Genomic DNA, 21676 nt, shown 5'->3' on the forward strand with positions numbered 1-21676 from the left:
TTTGCTACCAGAGGAGTTGGACGACTGGGCAGCAGCATGAACCTAAGTGTGGACTGACTACCCTGGCCGATTTCCCGATTTTCCCAGAATTCTACGATCCCCGCACATCGTTGGGAGGCCTGTTGGAGGCTAGCCCAGATCCGCCGACTGTACGTGTTCTACAAAGACTCCCGTCGAGTTCCGCGGCGCTATCGTCCCTCCCGTACCGTCTGGGGCCGCTCTAGGCAGCAGTAAAGTGATGTCTATCACTCTTGGCCCGGCTATGTGCCTAGATCCGCCGACTGTACGTGTTCTCCAAAGACTCCCGTCGAGTTTCATGGCGCTATCGTCCCTCCCGTAGCGTTTGGGGCCGCTCTAGGCAACAGTAAAGTAATGTCTATCACTCTTGGCCCGGCTATGTGCCTAGATCCGCCGACTGTACGTATACTCCAAAGACTCCCGTCGAGTTTCATGGCGCTATCGTCCCTCCCGTAGCGTTTGGGGCCGCTCTAGGCAACAGTAAAGTTGTCTATTACTCTCTGTGTGACCCATACATTCTGTCGGTGCCGTTTGATGGTCCCGGTTTGCTAAAGGAAAAATGCCGGGAAAGGAATATATGCCGATAAGCTTGTACTGGGCATTTTTCCCTTCGCGGCATATTTCCCTCTCTGCGTATTCTCAGTTGAAAATCGAAAATCAACCTAAAAATCACCCCTCCCCAACATCTTCCGCCAATGCCCCCAGAGAGGCCAGTGAAGGAGGCTAAGGTGTTGGTCGGCCGCGCACAGCCAACATAAACATTAGTGTTGACTGGCTCCCCTGTACGATTTTCCTTTTTTGTCTCCGATTTTTTTTACTACCCCAGCACTCCGTAGGGACGCCTGATAGAGGCTGCTCTCTATGTGCCTAGATCTACCGGACTGTACAAGTTCTCAAAAGGCTCCCGTCGTGCCATGGCGCTGTCGCTCCGCCCCTTGGCGTGATTACGAGGCATTAACTGTCCATGATGCGTTTCATCCCAGAAGCGCGTCTGGGATAGAGGCACATCTTGGATGCAACAGCTTTACCTGTCCATGATGCGATTCATTCCAGAAGCACTTCTGGGATAGATGCACATCTTGAATGCAACAGCTTTACCTGTCCATGATGCGATTCATTCCAGAAGCACTTCTGGGATAGAGGCACATCTTGGATGCAACAACGTTACCTGTCCAAGATGCGCTTCATCCCTTCTGGGATAGAGACACATCTTGGATGCAACAGCGTTACCTGTCCAAGATGCGCTTCATCCCTTCTGGGATAGAGGCACACCTGGGATGCAACAAGACCCTCTGGGCAACGGTAAAGCCATCTCCACTAGCCCTGATGCTCTCTGTGTGAATCATGCTTCCTGTCGGCGCCGTTTGATGGTCCCGGCTAACGGCTCGGCAATTTTCCGCCTATAAAACTGGCGGTTTCGGCGCCGTTAGCACAAACTGCAGTTAATAAGCGACATCCTCTGAAGACCTCGGGAACCCTGTGCGTGCTTGTGAAATGGCAGTAATTTGTTTACCACACCTGCTAGTGATAACTATTGCTCAGATAAAGCCAATGAAACACATTTCCGGTAAGACGTTGAACAACTAATAACAAGTAGTATTCATAAAGCTTTATCACAATAACTACGTCGCATGTATCCATTTAAGTAAGTTCATCCTGCTTTTTGTTAGACTAAGAAGAGGGCTGGAAGGTGTTCTTAACGGAACGATTTTAGAGCCTGCCGTTGAGCTTATAAAGACTAAGAATTAGGTTCTGTCGACAGGGTGTGTGTTGCCACTTACATGTCCGGCATCATCCGAGTTAGACAACCTTCCCCTCGAGTCTCGGGTGTTCATACGCATACATGTGGTTTGCTATGTTTAGATAACTTACTTACTTTACTTTGGCCGAGCTCCCGCTCGAACCAGGCTTGAGATAGCTCTCCAACTCTCCCTATCCTCCATCAGGCACTTGTTTAGATAACAGCAATGTTAATCATATTATATATATCATATATTATAGAAGACACTGAGGCGGGTCAAGGGAGGGGTTCTTCCGAGACAGCGACAACAACCTGCCATGAGAGATATTATATCATATATGACCATACGAGCCATTTTAATATCAATATCTGTATGACTCGTAATATGTTATAACTAACTGTTAAGCTGTATTCAGAACTGTGAAAAACTCAAAATTGCATTCATGACAAATGGAATTATATCCATAACTACGATATCATATTCATACCCTGTAAAAGAGGGATATAATCTCAGTCCTTTAAGCCATCCAATACTTCTTATATGATTAGATACAGCTAAGCATCTGAACGGTAAATCCCATGTAATGACTCACACAGGCTGCGTCAACATTAAACATGGCGGCGCATGAGGCGTTCCAGTTAGCCTGGTGACGTGTGTGACGCATGAGGTCAGAGGTCGCGAGGAGGAATAGGCAGCTTGAAAACCTGAACGAGCGGTTGCTTATGTTGAAACCTTCATGTAATTCACTCTGTGTTATAAAATGCGATTCTGTCCGCGGAATGAAAGCCACGTCATTTTTTCTCAGACGCCATTTTTTGGTAAATGATATTCTTGGCCTTCAGTCTCTAAGAGCGCTATACTTTAACTTCTTGTCCGTACATGCATTTCTTATCGAAGAGAAGGCCGCGTTTAGTGCTATCTTTACATTCTTATCTAGGGCAAAACGTCCAATTTGCTGTTATCTGTTCCTGCTCTCCGCAAGTCTGCCAATAGTCTGGATAACCACTTATTATCTACACAAAGCTGGATAAGACAGGAAGACATGAAAACGGCATGGCTTACAATGTTATTGCTTCTGTTGGGAAGTTATTAGGAATATGTATATCCGTATCTCTATCTACATAGCCGATATAACCCTTTGGCGTAACACACCAACTTCTGTATCTGTAACTACATAGCCGGTATAACCGCCCTTCGGCGCAACACAGCAGCTTCTGTATCTGTATCTATATAGCCGGTATAACCGCCCTTCGGCGCAATACACCAGCTTCATAGGCACGCGGCGCGGCAGCAGCTGCTTATATTGCACTAAGCAACCTGTCACACCTAACTTTTGCACATCTATCGATCTGCAAGTGTACTTTAAAACTATCCAACGAAGATGCCCCTGTTGTTCTTGGATATAACAAATTCCACTCTATGATAGTTCTGGGAAATACGAACTCAGCATTGAATGTTGACTTTGGTTGGTCATATTTTCGCTTTTTCTTTATCAATTTCAATGTAAATCTCTCTCTGTCTCTTTCGTTCCTTCCCCCTCTCTCTATGTCTGTCTGTCTCTCTCTCTACCTTTCTCTATCTATCTCTATAATTCTCTTCTACTTACAAATGAGGACCTTAAGCCAGAATACGGAAGTAGACTGCTATCTCCCTTTGAAACCAATTTACTCGCAGTGTTTCAAGGCTTTCCTTAATAAACCTCACAGCGCTGACATGTATCTCGGGAATGACGGAAAGGGAACAGATAACAATTATGAAACATGCACGAAGCGATTACCATGCTCATTTGCACGGCCAGTGACCTGTACGTTTCCCGCGGCGGGGAAAATCGTGTTTCGAGTAAAAACAGAACAAAAACAGATAACAGGCTACAAATCACCAGTAATCATCACCTAGCATCATATTACATTCGACGGTCAATAAACCCTATAGACAAAATTTCTTCGAGTGGTAACACTATCTCATCACTTTAGCATCTAACCTCCATCGAGACAAACTGCAAATGTTGATTTTTCATTCTAAATGTTCACTTTTCAGCTCTTTGGTAACGAACACAGCCCCGTAGCCTGCCGTGACAGCTTGTGAATGATTTTTGAGATCAGAGCGTAAAAAAACTACCATAATATCTGCTGTTGATGACTGGGTGACTGACGGGATTCAGTATACGTACCTGGCTGCAAGGTTCTGCCCATATTTGGTCATCTGTAAAGTTTGTCAAATCCTCTTGCTATTTGCGGTACTACTCATGACGTCATAGATCGTATCTGCGGCTTCATACTGGGATCAGCTCATCCAAGGCCATGCTATCTCACTTCATCTATTCCATTTATCTCTGTATTATGCAACAGGGACATTTGGCGCGACTTTATACAACGTTTTTCACTTCATTCAGGTGTAAGTGAGTACCTAGATTCGGTTAGGGCTACTCCTAATGCAAGAAGTTAGACTAGACACATGTGGAGGTTCAGTGTATGAGGAGAGCCACTATGACAACTCTAGCACGTAAAAACAGGCGCCGCTTTCATAGGAAAGAATAGCGAACCTTGCCAGTGTGAATGACTCGATAAACATATGTCCGAATATGCAGCTTGTACCCTTCAGTACAAACCTGGTGTGTTACGCCATCAGGTGGTTTACAGGATGTGCAATATAAGGAAACAAAATCCTTTTCCACATTAGTGAAACTAATAGAAAATATCAGCCAATTACAGAAACCATAAATACCGATCTAATTTTACCGATAGCGGTTGTCGGAAGCTGTCGGAAGCTTGAAGTTGTCTGAAATTATGTGTGGCGTAGGCTGAACGTACATCTCACCCCGTTTCTACATACATCAGAAAGAGTTTGACTGGAACTGACCGACAACAGGCCGTGCATATTCATAGAAACGCTACGCAGGAACTGGCTGTGTTCGATCAGTGTTTATGGTGACAGACTGTTTAACTATGGTTACATAGTGGCGGCAATGCCGGGAAGTGTTGCTCTGGGCACTTTTCCTCAGACACTAGAGAACAACAGCAGGAGGGAATAACAGAATCTGCGGGTCGCTTCTGCCTGATAAACTGCAGGTGGAAACGTCCTCCGGGGGTGCGCGGGTGTCTAGCTGGCGATTCTGCTGCTCAGAAACGAAAATCTTGTCAAAATTGCACCTGACGAATGACTCTTATCTGACGTTTAATGCTACAGAGTTGGTCTTCCCTCCGAAAGTACTCATCACGGTGGGAAAATGGTGTGCAATGCACATTGTAGATAATCGTTCTTAAGGCAAATGTAACAAAATGATACTTTTTATTTCTAAAAATAAAATCCCCATGTTGAATGTGAAGACATGGACTACAACCTTTCCGAAACACAAGATAACCGGATCTCATCCTTTTCGGAACTCAGTCTTTTCGTATCTTAACCTTGACAAAACACACCTAACGAAACACAACCTTCCCGGATCTCATCCTTTCAAAAACACAACATTCCCGGAAATTAGTCTTCCCGGAACGCAAGCTTATCAGACACCAACTTCCGGCATCTCAACCTTCCACCTTTTCAGAACTAAACCTATCCAGAACTCAACTTTCCCGGAAATCATATTTCCAACACAAAATGTCATCAGCGGAAATACGGTAATTTAAACTTGACTACAGGAAGGCAGAAAAGCTGTCTACGTCTTAAAAATCACTTTTAACGAACCGTTTAGGGCGTATATATGGTCATGCAGGTCGCATGAGAAGTGTAAAAAGATATAACTTCTTGCTAACTTGAAGCTAGCTATAGTGATCGGAATAAACATGGCACCTCGAGCGTAGAAAACGGTCTAGGTTTGTTTCTGTCTCTTCTTAAGTGTGAACAATTAAACAGGCTTCTTTTAAATTATTACTAATACTATGTCCCGATAGTCACTTAGCTGTCATAGCATTCATTATTTCCGACTTATCTATTCTCCCTCATTCAATCACGTTTATCTCAACAGCGTATTTAAGCCATAACCACTAGGGGCTATCGATCTTTCTTTTGTCGTGAATCGTAGTATACAAGACTGCCTGTTACTGACCAGCGGGTCATAAAGACAGTCCCTGTTCATTATCATGGCGCCTTCCTGATATGCAGCAATAAATACAAATGAATAGCAGCCCTGCCCGGTGGGAGTGTATTGAACCTTTCAGTCTTGTCGTTCACAGCTGGTGTGGTACGTCTAAACACGGTTTTTCGGTTCGGCAAAACAAAGAGAAACAAGATTTCGGCTGTTGCCAAGGCTTTATCAACGTGGCGCCTGTAACCACCGGGAAGCCCGTCGGTTGGGTTGGCTGTGCGAACCCCTAAGAAACTTAAATTAAGGCTGACCTCGCCTGCCAGTTTTGTACAGGAGATTGCATCCACGGTAGTGAGTGTGTTTTTGTTCACATGGTTCCCTAGCTGAGTCAGAAGAATGCGTACTGTTTAGGTTCGTTAAATTTGAATCTAAGACTTACATCACTGGCCAGTTCCTTCCAAGTGATAACCCCGTATCTTTGTTTGCTTCGTGCTGGAGTCTGACGGGTGTTCAACGGTTGGGTTCATTTTACACTGTGGCTTCTGGTAAAACATCACCGTCTCTCGTACCCAATGTTCTGATACAAACCTCATCGCCATAAAAAATAAAGAAGGAGCATCTTCATTACATAAGTTCAAACAACACTTGCACTTGCAAAGCTTAGGTGTGACAGGTCGTTCAGTGTGATATAACCAGCTGCTGCCGCACCGCGTGCCTGTGAAGTTAAAAGAAATGAGGAAGACAGAGAGACAGAGAGAGAGAGAGAGAGAGAGACAGACAAACAGAAGCTGGTGTCCTACGCCGAAAGGCAGTTATATGAGCTGTAAAGCTACAGATGCATGGGCTGTGAGGGCACAGTTTGAGTACCAACTTGGGTGTGCCACAATGCACGCACGGAATGGTTAGGTCATGAGAGAATGGTTAGGTCCTGAACCATTGACATTGACGAAACTAGGCCAGGTCCCTAGCAGACGTCCTTACTACGTTAAGCCATGTAAGCAGGGGGTTGACAAAGAACGTGTAAATAAGTTATACTGTAGGAGCCGTGTTCAGGCCCAGGGGTAATTACTGTACGGACACGCGTGAATACCAATCAGCTTCGATAGCTTCATGAAATTGTTAACAGGACATACATGTACAGTATGACTCTAATCTATTTAAACTAAACATGTTTAACGTTAATGTAGGACTACCTAAGTGAGATTTTGCGGTCACAATTCCAAACATGCTATAAAGAGGCAGTGAAAGGTTGTGATGTGATTTATTCAGTCTAGAATAGAATATCGCACCTTTTATAACTACCATAAGAGATCGGTACTTGGCTACTGCTGCCTGCGAACCACATGTACTGTTTCTGATAAATCAACTCGAAACTTTTGAATGTTGCAGCTATGTCAATCTTATCCTAGTAGTCTTATAGTCAGGCAGTATGCAGAACGCAGAACATTTCCGTACTCTGCCTACTCCACTACAAATGTTTATACAATCATACACAAAAAAATCATCTACAAGTTCCCATATCTACACCTAGCTAGCCTGGCTTTCCTGTCCGCGGAATAATGACCGTTTGAAGTTGCACTTGCTTTAAGGACACTTCCATATCCATACGTCTTGCCCCCGATATCCAGAACCTGCTCTGTGCCTCTGCTGTTATTTTTCATGTGGAACCCACCGTCCCCCGGCCGGCCTAAGTTTAGACGGCATTGGCCATGCCGGAAAGCCCGTTCATCGGCACCACATCGCCATAGGCCAGCGGTGTTCCACTTCTGCGTTTTTTATCCACTCGTAGTCTGTCTTTCTAAAGCCCATATTGCACAAGAGCTACAGTGTAAGTTTAGCTGGCATCGCTACTGCCTGAAAACACCTTCATCAGCACAGCATCACCATAGGCCGGTGTTATGCCACTTTTGCGTTATTCAGAAATATTCACTCATAGTCTGTCTTTCCACAAGATCCAGGTTAGCCGGCATTGGCACGGTCGATAACAGACCCATTTGTCATACAGCATCACTATATGCCACTTTTGGCTTATTTAAAAATATTCATTCATAGTCGTTATTTCTAAACCTCACATTGTACAAGAATTACATTGTAAGTTTAGCTGGCATCGTTGCTGCCTGAAAACGCATTCATCAGCACAGCATCACCATAGGCCAGCGGTGTGCCACTTCTGCGTTATTTATTCACTCATAGTCTTTATTTCTAAACCCCACATTGCACGAGAGATACGCTTAGCCGGCAATGGTGCTGCCTGAAAACCCATCCATTAGCACAGCATCACCATAGGCCACTTTTGCGTTATTTAAAGATATTTACTCATAGTCTTTATTTCTTAACCCTACATTCCACAAGAGCTACATTGTAAGTTTAGCTGGCATTGCTGCTGCCTGAAAACGCATTCATCACCACTGCATCACCATAGTCCAGCGGTGTGCCACTTGCCATTTATTCACTCATAGTCTTTATTTCTTAACCTCACATTGTACAAGAGCTGCATTGGAAATTTAGCTGGCATTGCCACTGTCTGAAAACACATTCGTCATCACAGCATCACCATAGGCCAGCGGTGTGCAATTTTGCCATTTATCCACTCATAGCCTGTCTTTCTAAAGCCCACATTCCACAAGAGCTACACTTAGCCAGCAATGGTGCTGCATGAAAACCCATTCATCAGCACAGCATCACCATAGGCCACTTTTGCGTTATTTAAAGATATTTACTCATAGTCTTTGTATCTAAAATAACATATTCTGCATTTGCTGTACCAACCTACTACTACTACAACAGTACCTGACGAAGGTCAAGCTGCAGGGAGTATATATATATATATATACATATATGCTTGCAGCAGGTGGCTAACTAACAAGCTGAAGCATGCGTCAGACGTGCTAAACGACCGCCATGCTGATAAACCGGCGGAAGAAACGTTAGGATTGTATGTGGATTTTAACAAGTTGCAAGGCTGTGTATGTCCTATGACGGGAAGCTGCGTCAGAGTGTACGGTTTGCTGTACTTGTTATAAGAGATATCATATTCTTCTCCTGCTATAATCACCATTGGGCTGCTATTGTTTCTCCTGTCTCTGATTAAGGTAAATTTGCAGATTGTCCGTCGGAAATGTCATAACCTTGCTCAAAACCATGATCGTTTATCCCAGCGAGCAATAGAACCAATGCGGTCCAAATTAGTTCTCTGTTCACGAGTCCGACAGGGAAACTTAGTCTTGGACAGTGGTCAACTTTGTCCTTTAAAACAGACAGAGAGGCTTTAAAACTGACGTCAGTATAAAACCGTAACTGTACACCTTGATTAGGACTAAATGTGGTCCTAAGAAGTCCTTTATTTGTGCGTCAGTCCACTTTTCTCCGTTTTACATTTTCCCCTAACATCTCATATACACTTTCTCTCACACTTAGTTCCCCGCAGTTTTAGTAAGCACCAAACTGCCCGGAACGGCTGTGATTGGCGGGGGTGGTATACACTAATGAATGACGTCATCCAATGACGTCAATCGCCCTTTGTACTATTTCTGTGGGCGTTTTGTAACTTGTCTTCTAAGGTACGTACTTCGGATCAGTTGGCAGAATTCAGGGGTTGGATAAAAGTTTTATTGATTTTTGTCCGGGTTCAGAGAAAGGACCATATGATTCTCCTAAAAGTAGAAAACTTGTGATCTGGAAGATTCCCCACACAGTGTGTTAACGAGTCGGGCAAATGGCAGGTTGTTTTGTGGTTCTGCATGGCTCAAGGACAGCTGTCACAAGCAAAGTTGGCGTGGCGCAAGATTCCAGCTTCTCTTTCGACTTAGTGACGTCATGAGACTCATTATCAACTTTGTAAAACGAAACTTAAGTTTCTGTGCATTCCATGGTTCTGATTTTTCATTTCATTTTTTTCATTCACGATTTGAAGGCCTAACACTAGATAACAGTTCGTTGTGAATGGTTTGAGGCCTTGCATGCTGTCATGAGCAGAGTTGGCGTGACACAAGATTCGAGCATGTCTTTAGACTTAGTAACGTCAGAAGGGGCATTTATGTTCCTTGTAAAGCAAACTTTAGCATCGGTGCTTTCCTTGGTGCTGATTTCTCGGTAATGTGAAGTTTCAAGAATTTGAAGGCTCAACACACAGAGATAGCAGGTCTCCGTCAATGGCTGTTTTTAGGCTGCGCATGCCTCAATGCAGACTTCTTGAGCAAAGACAAGACGACGCAAGCTCTACAGTCTCTAAAATAGGTGTTTTACCCTCTCTATATAATAAGCCCTCGGTGCTGATTCTCCCTCTCTCTCTCTCCTCTCTCTCTCTCTCTCTTTCTCTCTCTCTCTCTCTCCCCTCTCTCTCTCCTCTCTCTCTCTCTCTTTCTCTCTCTCTCTCTCTCTCTCTCTCTCATGGCAGGGCGTTGTCGCTCACTCTAAGGAAACCTCCCTTGAAATACTCCAGATTGCCAAATAATAAACACGAAATTGAAAGACAAAATAAACGTGTTTTATACAGGAAATCTTCAGTATTCGTTGTTTTTCTGTAATCTTTGTTTGAAGCTTCTCGCTTGTTTTGTTCAGTAGCAGAGCAGAACAAAATCAAGCTAAGAAACAGGATACGAAAAGAGAAAAGAAAATTTGGCATTTTATTTCAGTAAAAAAACAGTGTCCTGTATACTTGATAGGTAGAAAACAGATGCTGATCCACTCTGATAAATCTTAGTATTAAGCTAATGCAATGATGAATGCATAAAGGTGTACTATGATCTTACAGGGCTAAAAGCACCAAGAATAGGAAGAATACATCATGTAAAGACGCCATGAAAAGGCGTTCTCTGCCTACTGCCTAAGTGCCCAGGTCAGGGCTGACCCTTGCTCCTCTCTGTGAAGATTTTCTACGTCGCTCGGCCCTGTCCTCTGGTTTGCGCTGCCCTAATAAGTTCCAGTCTAGTGTCTTTTTTATCTGTTCCTTCCAAAGCATCGACAGTAAACTGTTTTGTCCCGAGTATAGCTCTGATTTTTGTGAAAATGTGTTTTTATTGCTTAAATATACATATTGTAGGCTTGAGCTCTGCTTGGTGCTGATTTCATATAGTGCTGCTGCAAAATGTCACCATTCGTTTCAGCAGTATCACCGGACCATAAAAAGGAAACTGGTAACCAAAATTCGACTGGATACAACGTAACGCTAATTCACCTTTGTACGTGGGGTAACCTTTATCCGTTGTCTCTAAACATGGGGTATTTAGAGACAACAAGAACATGGACAGAGGTTTCCAATCGCAATATTTTTACAAGTGTGCACTTAATTGGAAATCGCCATGATATCCACAAAAAATCCTGTGTTTGAAAAACAGCGTATATAGGTTAAAGGTGATCTAACGTTATCGATTTCGTATATATTTTTACTAAGCATGAAAATACTGCGTGCGCGTTGTTGTTGTGATGAGTATCATGCACACACAACTCGCTCAAACCCGCCAAACGCGCTGTCAAGCAAAATTGAGCAAATCTTGCCCGGGGCATCAGCTGTGGTTCCAGCAACATTTAGAGTTAATGTAGTCATTTCATTACAACAGGCGGCTTTGAAAACGTGAAAACCAATTATGATTCTGCATTTAATGGATTCTGACTCTGTTACATTTAACATAGTCTAACACAAAGACCCCGAGGCGCCATTTTAGTTTGTTTTTTTGTACCTACTTTGAATATCCAGTCACGAAGCCAAAGATTCTATTCAGATGGTATCAAAGGGAATCTTCAAGGCTACTGATAGCTGCGCTAACTGTATTTATGTAAGTATAATACAGGGTATACAGAGGCAAAGAGAAGAAGACTTTCAAAACAATGACTCCAAATATCATTTCTCTGCCAGTGTTACGGCCGTTAGCCAAGGACATTACATAACTATCATAAAGTCATTGCTTTAGCTTCAGTTCATGCAGTAGAGTTTAGCTTCATGCGCCTTTTATTGGGTATTTTATACACAGATGCAACTACGCCAAATCATATTAGACTAATTAAAACGTGCCAGTTGAAAATTAATCTTCTTGACTTAAGATCGGCAAGAGACGCTGCTACAGCGAGCGTAGTTCAGTGTACAGGAGTAATTAGTGGCCTTGCACTGATCAAAGTCGATACAAAAAACAAACGATTAAAAACAGATGAATTAACCAACATGAAAGCGGGAGGAATGAGCCTGGACGGCATTTCAGAGCTCGTCCGGCGCATCTGAAGTGAGGAAGTCTTTTATCATTGTTAACAATACAGGACAGCGAAACCGACTAACGAGGAATAACCAATACCATTCATCCATCATATGAAGAAGTTTATTTGCAAGTTCGTGCCCGAGGGCTAATTGCAAGTACATGGTATTAACATAATAAACGTGTTGGCTATTTCTAAACAAGTTGGGTTTGACTTCTTTTTTGAAGCAGATGGAGACGAAAAACCCCACTTTTTCTACAATTTGTGGGCTCTGCAATTTCAAGAGAAAATTGGCTTTCTGTTCGTCTGCCAATGTGGGGAAGTCGGTATTACTCTAAACAGAGTGATTCGTTCGGTTTGGTTGAATGGACATTTTGAGATAAAATGCGTTTCGTCTCCCACTGCTTTGATTATAATCACGGCAACCACGGTGGGATTGTTTGCGAGAAAAAATATGTTGTGAATGGGTATAATTTGATGTAGATAACCGTAGAAAAAGATATAATCTAGACAATTGTATTCCGAGTTCAATTCAGTGCGCACGTTGCGTGCAACGTGAAGCTATGTATTTTTAGAAAGAATAAACCATCACTACTAGTACTAATGATAACGATAATACGAGGGGCGTGCAATAAGTAATGGTCCTGACCCACTTCCAGTTGTCTGACCTTAGAATCCGTATTCTAATCCAAGTCTGTTCTGATCATTTATAAGCAGGTAAATTATTAAATAGAAACTGTACGTCTCGTTCTATCTCTTCTTAAGACCAAAACGAAAATCTCGACCTCACAGCTATGATAGTCTGCTGGCATCCAAACCTTGTATAGTTGTTGAGTCTTTCCTGAAACTAGAGGATGAAGAGATTGGGCAGCTACGAGGGGCGTGCAATAAGTAATGGTCCTGACCCACTTCCAGTTGTCTGATCTAAATGAAATTTTGTATGTGTAATAATTCATATCTCTATGGGTTATGTTGCAAAAGACAGCTCTGAACTAATTGTGGTTTCTGATTTACTGGTGTTTGAACTTAGTCAGGTGCGAAATGGACCAGGTGTGAAATGGAACCAGTTGAGTGTCGCGCAGTGATCCGGTTTTTGTATTTGAAAGGACGCACACCAAAGAAGACTTTTGATGAAATAAATGAAACTTATGGTGATGATGCCCCATCATATGACCTTGTAAAACGCTGGCATCCTGAATTCAAACGTGGCTGGAAGTCTGTGGAAACAGCTCCCAGACCTGGTCGTCCCTCTTGTGCCATTGATGAGGCATCAGTTGGAGGACCAACCTGGGGTGTCCTACAAAATCGGTGTCCAGAGCTGCATCAAACGATGGGAGAAATGCATAACTCTGGGTGATTCCTATGAAGAGAAAGACTAATAACTGTGCCAAGTTTCATTAATCTCCTGCTATGGGAAATGGGTCAGGACCATTACTAATTGCACGCCCCTCGTAATGTGCTGGATTTCAGCTTATTGTTACAGGCAACAATGAGACTCGCTTAAAAATCATAGAAAGACAATCTATGAACCATGAAATAGCAAAACCTGTTCAAAAGATCAGACGTGATAGACTAAAAAACAAAAACCATTTGTTAAATACACAAAGATTCAGCTCAAAGCCTTAAGATTCTCAATCTTAAGATTGCAACGAGAAAAAAATGCTTGAACTACCCCTGCTGTATCTATTATGCACAAACTTTGAAAATTGGTGTACGCTTAAAAGCAATTTCTCAAGCAACTGGATTTGATGTTTGAAACGTTCAGACTCAGGTAGACTGCACTACCATTCGTTAGTGACACTGATGTTCTTGAAACATAATCTTTCTTATTTTTTTAAGAATCAATACACAAAAAGAAATATAAACCAAGAACCAATTTGCAATTTTCCCAACTAAATTCACAATGGATGAGAAATGGATATCCACGTTTAAAAAGTTTCTCAATTTTCTATAAATTTTGAGTTATGGTATATTCAGCAACAATTTGTCACTGCGGCGTAAAGTCTGTGTAAGTTGATTTTGATAAAGATCGCAGAAATATATTTTCTAGTATGATAACCGAATAGTGAAGTCTGTTATTCATGTGAAAACTAACTGTAATCGCACTGCGCTTTGATCATCCCTGTGAGCATGCATGCACCAAGCGGATTCATGCACAATGAAAGAAAACAGTTCTCCTTTTAACATCACAAAACCCACATATAATAGAAAAGGCGGGATCTTTCGTCTTCCACTGTCTTCAAAAAAGGAGTCGAAGCCAATAACCCAGGATCTCGAGTTAGCTTTTACTAGTTTTACACTAAAGTAGACACTTGTGATATTGTATTTTACACTGTTTGAATCTTTTATGTTACCTGCAATTAGCCCACGGGCAAGAATTTGCAATAAAACTTTATATTAAAGCTACTGTCCCAAGAGGAAAAGGAGCCCTGAAGGGTTTTTCACGGGCTGTTTTTGTGGAGACTCCGAGCGAGCTCGCCGGAGAGAGAGAGAAAGTTTTTGGCACTTTCGGGTGTACTCCTCCCAAGTGGCCCCGTGGGACACCTTGCAGCTTCCGGGGTACTTTTGGTTTCAACCCTGAACGCGGGTACCAAATGGCTACTCTCCAAGCAGAGGTTAGGCTCCGGCTGTTTTCTAGACGTTTTTTTAGTCGTTTTAATCGGGCTTTCTATTTTGTATAGAAGGTAGGTATTAAACGGCTGAACTGGCTGGCGTACTTCAAGGAAAATGACAAAATAGAAAGCCCGATAAAAACGACTAAAAAAACCGTTAAAAAACAGCCGGAGCCTAACCTCTGCTTGGAGAGTACCAAATGGCCGCCGTTTGCTAATTGTGAGCACGCGAGGGGTATCCCTCCGCTATCCGGTAGTCCATCGGGGCAAACTTATATCTCCGGGGCCCGGCCGTGGCCACATCACCTGAGGGGCACCGGTGAGAATGGGGGCTTGGCCTTATAGTAACACGGGCGATTTTGGACCACGTCATGGTGATGCTTCAAGCTGCACTGTAGCTACTTAATTATAATCTAAAGATTCTTAAAGGCCCATTTGATAGAAAACAACTTCAATAAATTCGATTGGGGTAAATTTGTAGCTCCGGTGCCCGGCCGTGGCTACATCCCTGACGGGCACCGGTGCGAATGGGAGCTAAGCCTTACAGGGAGATTTTATACCACTTTATGGTGATGCCTCAAGCTTTACTATAGCTACTTAATTTAAAGATTCTTAAATGCACATTTTAGAGCAAATAACTTTATCCAATTTCACCAAGGGCATGTCTTGTTTTTACGACAGATTGTCCGTCAACATTTACAGTCGAGACAAGCATTCCTTTCCAGAGTCGTACGTTACTACCTTGTACAAAGTACGTCGTACGTTTATTTTAACAATACGTGCGTTTTTTTTTTTGTGTGTGTTCATATAATGCTAAAGCCCCCCCTGTGTACTCTTAAAGTCTCAAACGTCTTGTCGGCCAGGGAAACACACATGTGATGTGGATTATTGGACCATGTTTGTTGGAAATTAGTTTTACTGCAGTAAAAGCTTCATCTTTACCATTCCGTCGTTTCTGCTCAATAAATGTTATAACATATACTACCCGAATAATTAGCGCTACTAAAATTCACAAGTAACGCTTTCGTTCCAACAGTTACATATACTGACGTGGAACGTAAAAAAATTACTTCATAGTCGACCTTTTGACTCTATCGGGCGATAACAAGAGTTAAGACAAATTCATAGCTACAATTTATACACTTAATGTCCAATAATTGATTAGCATAGTCTATTAAAGTTTACGAGACGACAATCATCAATAACACATAGGATATGTACTGCCGTTGCTCGGATACAACATTAACGTTTATAGATCCAATCTTTCTCACGGCAAAACTGAACAAAGCCGCTTGTAAAAAGAGATTTAACGTCTATTTAGATTTTATCGGACGGCAACAGAATCTTTGAATTTATACGATCCATCTGCGTGAGTCCCACTACGTGGTCTCTGCGTATATTCTGACGATAAGGGGTATAAAGTTTAAGACAGCTTGGAGCATAAACGTTCCAAAAGCCATACTGTACGCGTACATGTACCTTTGGGACAAGAAGTTTTCTTTTTTATTTCGTCAACAGTTTCCCTTTTTTCAACGGTAGACAAATCATTCCGTACGTTAACTGTGCGTTTCACTCCGTACTTGTTGCGTATGCTGTACTGGACAAGAGTTATTATACATACGTACATATATCAGCTACCGGAGGTTATTATGATACCACATGCGTTTCAAAATGTACACTAGAAAGCTCGCATTTTTCCCTGAGGACGAGAGTTAGTTTCTTCCCCTTAACAGTCTCCTGTTTGACGGTTGCCAAATCATTGCCTACGTGTGTTTATGTACATATCTAAAAATATTCTAACCGACAATAGTCACCATTATAGCTTTTATCATACAAAATTTTAAACCTGCGACGAGATCATATGCATTTGGAGACGGACGATACTTTATTTCGTTAAAAAGACCCTTTTTTTTCTCGGCATGAAAATTATTGCCAACGTTTACTGTGCATGTATGTACATACAGCAGGCACGTTTTATAATATGCGACGAGATTAATTACCCTTGAGACTGGAGGTAGCTTCTTTTGGGGTATTTTCTTTGGTAAACATTTTCTTTTTGCACTGTTGCGAATTTTTACATATGATCTGAGCATCCATGTGTGATAACGTCCTTGTAACAAGAGTTATTCTAAAGCCTTTCAGCAACAACATTTCTACACTACACTTAACCGCGTTGTTCACCCTTAGGAAAAGTATTTCATTCCGTTAAAAGTGTCCCTATTTGACGGTAGCAAATGTACTGCCTACGATCTGTGCGTATATAGATATATTCAGCAGAGAAAAGCCTGATATAATGCCTTTCAGTACACTATACTGCATGTTAACTCTTGATAATAAAGCTATTTATGCCGTTTCATTCAAACGATATGTTATTGCCTAGGAAAAGCGCTTTTATGTCAAGAATACATGCCGATACATTTTCCCGTTAAAGAGCCATGAATACCGGTTTCTATGTTTGTCTTGCAGCACAGGAAAGACATTATCGAGTTCTGACCCGATCCAGCCTCCGGGGCGGCAGTTTGAATGATTTTTTCTTAATAATTGATGTGTGGTCGTTTTGTCGTCAGTAAATCCCAGCGGTGGTGACCATATGTCTCTGTAGATAGGATAGCCTTGCTAGCAGGCTCCGTGGTGGGCTTTTTCTACTCTCCAAGTGGATGTTAGGATGTGGATCTGAATAAAGTCAAGTTAGGCTCCGGCTGTTTTCTTTAACGTTTTTTTTTATCGGGCTATCTATTTTGTCATTTTTCTTGAAGTACGCTTGTGAGGTTTTGACACAGCAAGATACAATACAAAATAGATAAAAACGACTGACAAAAAGCGTTAAAAAACAGCCGGAGCCTAACCTCTGCTTGGAGAGTATACGTAGGCTTTTTCAGCTTGCCATTTACTAAACGAAGGCAAAGCCAACAGAGGATACATCGACTAAGGGCGTGGTCACATAGGTCGTGCGATCGTCGTACGATCGCTAACTTTGGGTATTTTTAAGGACAAATATGTATACGTCTCCTGTTTATTCAAGTTGTAAAAAATACAATACACTGTGGGCACTAGGCAGCGAGGCTGGTATCGTAAAGTTGAACTGTCGAATGCTGTTTTCGATCACTGTCGGTAGTTCAGGTTCTGTCACATCTTGCTTAAAAATCCTATGGCATCAAAATCGTGCGACGATCGCTCGACCTATGTGACCGCACCGTAAGGCTTTATACATATCCTACAGAGCCAAAGAGGCTACTCTCCTACTCTACGCCCTACATGGTCTGGGTACGAGGCTACTGCCGCGCACTTCCCGATCCACCTGCCCATTTAATACAGTCTAAACCTGTCCCAAAGCGCACTTAAGACCATATGTCCCTGCAGAAAGAATAGACTAACTAGCAGGCTTCTCGGTTAGCTTTTTCAGCCTCTGTTCTACGGAGGCTACACTCGACCCGCCCTAAAGCGCCTGGTACAGGGCTAACCCCAACCCTCCCTATATAGCTAATGGAGCCCAGTGCGGAGGCTACACTTACCCTATCCTACAGAGCCTTACAACGAAACTACTCTTCACCCTACAGGGTCTGGTTCCGAGGCTAATGCCGCACACTTCCCCATCCATTTGTCCATCTGTAATACAGTCTAAACCGGTCCCTCGGCGCACTTAAGACCATATATCCCTGCAGCACTCCTATCTCACATCCTACAGGATCTGGTTCCGAGGCTACTGCCGCACACTTCCCGATCCACCTGCCCATCTAATGTGGTCTAAGTCTGTCCCAAGGCGCACTTAAGACCATATGTACCTGCAGCACTCCTATCTCACATCCTACAGGATCTGGTTCCGAGGCTACTGCCGCACACTTCCCGATCCACCTGCCCATCTAATGTGGTCTAAGTCTGTCCCAAGGCGCACTTAAGACCATATGTACCTGCAGCACTCCTATCTCACATCCTACAGGGTCTGGTTCCGAGGCTACTGCCGCGCACGTCCCGATCCTTCTGCCCATCTGATACGGCCTAAGCCTGTCCCAAGGCGCACCTGAGTGCACCTCAACCTGCCTCGCCTTCCTCCTCGGGGGGTTCGTTTCAAGAATCACTAAAACGTCTCCACTTACTTCCCTGCTCCTCACGGCTCGCCTTAAGCCGCAGTTTGTCTCAGAAGACGTTTTCTTGACTCCGTAAGAAGCCGGGACAGTTACTGAGGAAGCGGCGCTGAGCCGGAGTCCCACTGTGTGTGTAGGAACTGGGCGGACCTGTTGACTATCCCGGGAAGGCGCGCGTAGCGAGCAAAAGATTTCACGGATTTTCTATAGAGTAAGCTCAGTGTTGGCCTTAATCTTCAGTTCAGTTCAGATCATCCTCTTTTGGGAGGTGACACCTGTGTCTCCACTCGTTTCTGTCCAGCATTACTGATCTTAGTTCGTTGGCCTTCAGACCTGTTTCCTTAATCTTAATTTGCTCAAAATGAGATGGTCAAGGTGATATTTCAGACCGGCTTATTGCATATATTTCACTGTAATGTGGCGTTCACCCATACCTGTTGCCCATGCAGGGAAGGCGGGTGTAGCAAGCAGAGAATTTCTTAAGTTTCACGTAGAGTTAGCTCAGTGTTGGATCTTAATACATTGGATCTTGACTAATAGATTTCCATGCCTGCTTATTGCATATTCTTCTCTGATGTGTGAACCACCCGTACGGACAGACCTGTTCCCTATGGCGGGATGGTGTGGGTAGCGTGCAGCGGATTTCACGGATTTCTCAGTCTTGGCCTTAATCTTAATTCGCTCAAAAGGAGCTTGTCAAGGAAATTTTCCTTCCAGCTTATTACACATATTCTAGCGTGCAATACACCCATACCTGTTGACTAGGCCGGAAGTGAGCAAAGTATTTTACGCATTTCACATAGAGTAAGCTTAGTGCTAGTCTTAATCTTAATTGGCTCAAAATGAGCTTGTCAAGGAATTTTCTTTCCAGCTTATTACACATATTCCACCGTGGAGTCCGCCCATACCTGTTGAGTATGCCGCCAGGGCGGGTAGGGCAGAACGGATTTTACATAGCAAATAGACAAGGCTTATTGCTGGCGTTAATCCTAATCTAATCTTGTCTAAGAGATTTTTAGACCAGCTTATTGCATATATCCCTCTGTGGTGTGGAGTCCGCCCATTACTGTTGGCTGTAGAGCGAGAACCGCGTTTTGGCGGTCTGGCCGAGAGGATTATCTGGGGGTTTAGCGACATTCTAATCGGTTTCAATTCCATAATCTGAATCGGATTATCTTAAACGGATTGGCTAAATACAATTATCATCATAAAATCGGGTCGATTTTACGGCTGCTGATTTTCCGCAAGTGCTTGTTCTGAGCACGTAATCTGAACCAAAGGTAGCTCAAGAAGGTGCAAATATCCTTAAAGAAAATGTGAATATCATTAAAGACATCAGTAAGGAGCGCTTTACCAACCTGCGGTACGTTTCTTGGTTGTGAAGAAGAAGAAGTCGTCTTGAGGAGGAGTTAAGATCAGAACCAGCGTCTCCCGTCTGCAGCGCGCCAAGATGCCAAGACTCCGCTGGCTGTGACGTCACCACACGTCACCACCGGCTCATGAATATGTAATGAGCCTGAAGGTGGAGTGAAGAGGAAGAACCACCCGACTGAGACGCACGTCATATCAACTACTTCCCTAATGAGCCCGGCGGGCACAGAGCTTTCACTCTAAATAGCTTTCATCTTAGAATTCCGACTACGCAACAACAGTTTTACTGAAGATACAAAACCTACTTATTTTGCAAGGTGTGGGACAGTTCATTAAGCACTGCCTTCTAAGAAGAAGTCAAATCCAATAATAAGATGCAACTTCAGCTGAATAGACATTAGTGCCATGTACTACATTGTATTTTGTTTCCCTTGAGAATGTCCCTCTATTATCCATAAATTTTCTTTCAAAACGAAACAAGAAATGCAAAAAAGTTTCTTCGGTCAGTATTGGTTTTGGTAAATCCTATTTGATATCAGCCCTAGTGGCTTCGGCTATGGTTTAACAGTCCTATACGAGAATGACAGTCTCTGCCACAAAGGGCACATCTGAAGGCTAAGGCTTAGGTCACATTTCCGAACCGGGCCCGGTCAGGCAGTTTTCGGGGGCGAAAAGAATGATATAAAGACATCTTAATCCACAAAATGACAAAATAATTCATGGGAATAATCTGTGTATATTTCTAGGTATTCAGTTTAATTTTTCGTTTCTTGAAACATCCCGGCCTTAGTCGGGTCTTCTGGAAACTTCTTTTCCCTCCATGAATCAGCCTTCCTTCCGCCATTAGCACCAAAATGAAATCATGAAGCACAAACTTCCACTCCAGCTAACATTGGAAACCCGACGTACGTACGCAATGCTCTTAGTGCCCTCCCGCGTTCTTTCGTTCCTTTACGAAACAGCCAATATGTCTTAAGTAGCTATAGGAAACGGGGCAGACATTACATTTTGCTGACGCACGGGAATCAAAGACAAGTTCTCTTACGGCTATTGAAGTGTCCATGGCATCTGCATCCCAGTGATACTTGTATATGGTGGCTACCCCAGGGGGTTTGTAATATAGTGATACTTGCATATGGTGGCTACCCTCGGGGGTTTGTAATATAGTGATATTTGCGTATGGTGGCTACCGCAGGGGGTTTGCAATAAAGTGAAACCTGTCCGTAGGGGCTACCCCGGGGGGTTTGTAATATAGTGATACTTGTATATGGTGGCTACCCCAGGGGGTTGTAATATAGTGATACTTGTATGTGGTGGCTACCCCAGGTGGTTTGTAATACAGTGAAACCTGTCTGTAAGGGCTACCCCAGGGGGTTTGTAATATAGTGATACTTGTATATGGTGGCCACCCCAGGGGGGTTGTAATATAGTGATACTTGTACATAGTGGCCACCCCAGGGGGGTTGTAATATAGTGATACTTGTACATGGTGGCCACCCCAGGGGGGTTGTAATATAGTGATACTTGTACATGGTGGCCACCCCAGGGGGGTTGTAATATAGTGATACTTGTACATGGTGGCCACCCCAGGGGGGTTGTAATATAGTGATACTTGTATGTGGTGGCTACCCCAGGGGGTTG

The 21676-nt window shown here is 43.2% G+C and overlaps 1 long non-coding RNA gene across 1 annotated transcript in view; it reads right to left on the reverse strand.

The window, feature by feature from the left end:
• Nucleotides 1-20133, reverse strand: part of LOC118404677 — a 31756-nt gene extending 11623 nt beyond the window's left edge. The window contains exon 1 of the long non-coding RNA XR_004829790.1: nucleotides 20023-20133. This is a non-coding gene — a long non-coding RNA (uncharacterized LOC118404677). The remainder of the gene's footprint in view (nucleotides 1-20022) is intronic.
• Nucleotides 20134-21676: the final 1543 nt, after the last annotated feature.

Source organism: Branchiostoma floridae, chromosome 17 (assembly GCF_000003815.2).
Source record: "Branchiostoma floridae strain S238N-H82 chromosome 17, Bfl_VNyyK, whole genome shotgun sequence".
Taxonomy (NCBI): Eukaryota; Metazoa; Chordata; class Leptocardii; order Amphioxiformes; family Branchiostomatidae; genus Branchiostoma; species Branchiostoma floridae.